We start from the raw sequence: 4,248 nt of genomic DNA, 5'->3' as shown, positions 1-4,248 counted from the left end.
TCCTGGAAAAAATGAACATTTTTAAGGATTAAGCAGTACAGAGGCAGTATTAAGTTGTTGTTTTCTTATGGTTTGCATAATACATTAGCCTTGTAGTGGCCTAGAATTTTTGGTCTGTGGCATGTTTTCGTAGAAAGAACAGGACAGAGATGTTGATTTCTGGTTCTGGGGAGAGGAGCTGCCTTTCCCAGAAGAGCTGGTGGTGTTGGCCCAGACCCACATCAACAATATCCAGCCTGGGTTCTGAAAAACTTGCACATATTCCTGGTTTTTTTTTTTGCTTAAGGACAGCTAACAAACAAAGATTTAAGACTTCTTGAGTTTATTTATTAGTAGTTGGGTCCTGAATGGGAAATAATCCTGGAAAGTATCGTCAAACTCGCACTGAGAATAGAAATGGTAATAGAAAACGACACAGTAAAACGTGAAGCCGGTGAACTGTTTCCCTGTGTTCACCGGGTAATAGAGCATTGACCCACCTCTCAGCTTTTAAACACAAGTTTTTACACCCTTTGGTCCGTTCCTGCACAGTTCTCTTGTTTTAGAACTGCTGTTTGCACGTTTCTATGGCATTGCTGGTAAGAATTAAGCTTAGGAAAATGTGTGCTGGCCGAGCGAGTGCAGGGCTCTGCCAGGGGAAGGGTGGATTCGGCTGCTGCGTTAACCGGTATTATTGTCTTGTTTCAATCAGATGTTTAGGGAGATGAGCAACGCCGGTGCCCACAGGAGGGAGCCAAATACATTGCTCTCAAGAAAAGCAGAAAACACCTTTGTCTTCAGTGTCTTCATCAGATGTTCCTGTGTGAAAAGGAGGAAGAGCCAATGGCAAGCTCTGAGCAAAGTGATGGAGCCTCTTGCACCGACTCAAAGAGAACCCAAACTTATCCGGGAGCGTTCAAGGGAAAAAGCATCATGTTCAGGTATATCTCAAAGCCATGATACCCACTTTTAATGCTGGGGGTCTCAAAAGGAGACGAGTCTTTTCTCTGACCTGAGTAGCAGTAGATCTACGAATTCACAGAATCACACAGAATCCCAGAATGTCAGGGGTTGAAGTGACCTGGAAAGCTCATCCAGTGCAATCCCCCCATGGAGCAGGAACACCCAGATGAGGTTACACAGGAAGGTGTCCAGGCGGGTTGGAATGTCTGCAGAGAAGGAGACTCCACAACCCCCCTGGGCAGCCTGGGCAAGGCTCTGTTACCCTTTTGAACCCATTTGAACCCATTACCCGATGAACCCATTTGCTGTGTTCTCACACTGAGGTGGCTGAGGCTTTGTCTTGTCTCCCTCTTACTCCAGCACCAGGTGCATCTGGATAAAAAGCCCCATGAATGTGTCTTGCAACCCTTATCCCAGACCCATCCAGCACTGCAGAGCCTGGGGAGGCAACCGGGATCTTTAGGAGCAAAGTAATCTGCTTTTTGAGGACTCGGAGCCCTCCATATAAAGTTGCAGGAGGGCCCTTGCTCTCCCTTCTCTGACATCGGGGAACCTCTTTCCCTTGTCTTGTTTTCTGTTTTCCCTCTAACCAAAACTCCAGCTTGGGTACGTGCCCTGTTGCTGAATGAGGAAAATCTAAAGAAAAGAAAGCTGTCAACTGACTAAAAATAAACAGTGTTTTATGAATATGCTGGCAAATTTCACAGACAGATGGGATTTTTTCATTAGAGACGCTGGGGGTAACTTTTCCATAGTGAAAGGAATTTGTTATTATTGTTGTTTTTTCGGTATTTGCTGGATTCCGTGAGTTTTTGAGCTGTTTGCTGACATCTGCCATTGTTTTTGCGATTGCACTTGGAGATGAGGTAGCGCGCACATTTGCTTTTGCTTGGAGGATGGAGTGACCTTTCTCAGCCCGGTCCCTTTCATCTGCATCCCGAAATGATAATACTGAGAGACAACACACCCTGCCCATCCCCAGCCGTGCTAAACTGTGCCGTGCGAGCCGTGACCTCTTGTTTTTATTGTCACCATAACAGAGATGGTTGGAGTTGGGGACTGGAAGTTGGCAAACCCGATTGTTTCCTTCCTAAGTCATCCGGAGGGCTACGGGGAATATTTATAACATCTCATCTCCCTGGGAGTTTTGTGTGATAATGCCATTTTTCTTTAAGCCGCGTGATAAATGGGTTTGTGGCTCTTATCTCCGTGCTCTCGCTGGATCAGTAGTAGAGGAACAGTGGGATTCTGGAGGGACAAAGCAAATGGTATTTCCTACAATTCCTTGACCAATGATAAAGCAAAAATATAGAATGGCCCAAGTGCCCCCGCACACAAAACGGCACAAGAACAAACGCCGGCTAAATATGCTGTATATAATTCATAACAGCTACGGGACTGAAAAGAAAATAGACGTGTCACGCGCAATGTTTTTTCATATGTTAAAAGAATACATTCCTTTCCCCTGCGCTGTAGTTATGAATTTGTCAGGGTTCACGTTTTTTCCTCTTATTATTTCTCGTTGTTAAAGGTCGTTTGGCTTTAAAAATACGGATAGCCTGCGTCTTTGCTCTAATCCATCTAATGCACTGTATCCAAAGATTAAATCCCTGACAGGATAGTGCCAGATGAAGCCTCCTCCTCTACCCCCAAGCTCTTTGCGTGAGTGGATTCTGGTAACAACAGGGCCGAGATTTCACGAAATACACATTATCATTGGCAATAATTGATGGTGAGACATGTACGGCACAGGAGCGTTTGCTGTGACAGTGGCCAAAACCAAAATAGCAACCCAGATATCAAGGCAGAGCTTCCACACAGGACCCTGTAGTCACAGGTTTAAAGGTCAGTAGGTGATTTTGTGGAAAATACCAAGGACTAACGTGGTGGAACCAGCTCAGCAGTGGCCACTGTAGGATCTTATTCCACCAAGCTGACTTCTGTAGATGTTTTCAGTCTGCAAAGCCCCATCCTTTCCCCAAATCTCATAATCCTACAAGCCATCATAACCCAGGCTTGCTTCTCAGGGTCGCGGCAGTGCTGGCTTTGCCCTGGAGCTGTTTAGATGCCAGTCTGACACCAGCACTGTTCCGTTCATTACTTAACAGTCCCAGTGGGGGTTAAGACAATGATTTTTAGGAAGATGTAGGTCCTTCGGGGCATCTCAGTGGAGGTCAGGCTTTCCAACGTGCTCAGATCCCACCATGTACACATTATTCTGTTTGTAGCCCTAGCCTGGAGTAAACTCTGCTTAGTAAATCCCTTGTGCCTTGGGTCCCAGGAGTTCTCTCCTCTGACTGTGAGAAAGAAAAAGGTGTATTTAGACTTCTGTGTCGTTTGGTTGGCCTTTTTTTCCCTAAGTTAGTGTAAGCAGTTTGTTCCACTTTCAGGTAGCATCTCACTATTCACGCCACAACAACACAGGTTAAGGTTGATCTGCAGATGGTTTCCAGCCTCATAATCAGGACACCTACGCCAAGGGAATGTCCGTTCCTGTGCCCACTGGAGTCAGACGTTGCTTGGGTATGATCTGAGGTTCTCCAGCATGGTCTGGATATGCCCTCTGGGACTCTGTCATCTTATTTTGTTTGCTAAACAGAGTCTGCCTAATGAAATCTGTGTCGTACTGTCCTTCACTTGTTATTAATAAGCTGTCTGACTCAGAGCTTGTAGCTTTGAGTTCTTACTATGACAATAAATAAAGTGACAAGCTTGACAAGAAAGAGCTTGTGTAAGAGGAGGAGGGATCTGCGAACCTTTTGGCCAGGCTGTTCCATGGTTCATCCAAACAACTGTTTTGTACCAGAAAGTTTCGGGGAAATGGTACCTTCTGGCCCATGGCTCTTCAAAGGCTGGTTGTGCATCGATAGCTCAGCTGGGAGCTCAAATTTCAGTGCTGAAATCACATCTTAAAATGCGGAGTAGCCAAATGCAGGTCTGAGCGTAAATCTACAGGTCCAGGAGTCTCTATCTTGTGATTTCCATACCAGGGAAATACTTAACTTGAAGAGGGAATCGTATTTGTACGAATGAGGTCATGTTTGTTATTTGAAGCCAGCTAAAGTATGCCGTAATTCATGTGCTTTATTGTTCTGGGGTTTGTTTGCCCTTTTTTATTTCTCTCCCTGAAGAAAAAGCAAATACTTGCACTGCTGCGGATGGAAACCTGTGCCCTGAAGGCACAAATATGGCCAATATTCATCTTGTACTAGGTCTTTAGAGTCCTGGTTCCACAAGATGTGTTTGGCTGGGGAGCTGTGACGTCTCCGCACAGGCTTTTTTACCAGCTTAAGGATTAGCAAGGTG

The sequence above is a fragment of the Nesoenas mayeri genome (assembly GCF_963082525.1).
Source record: "Nesoenas mayeri genome assembly, chromosome: 27".
Lineage (NCBI taxonomy): Eukaryota > Metazoa > Chordata > Aves > Columbiformes > Columbidae > Nesoenas > Nesoenas mayeri.
The sequence above is the reverse complement of the archived record's forward strand: the minus strand, read 5'-3'. Positions refer to the sequence as shown.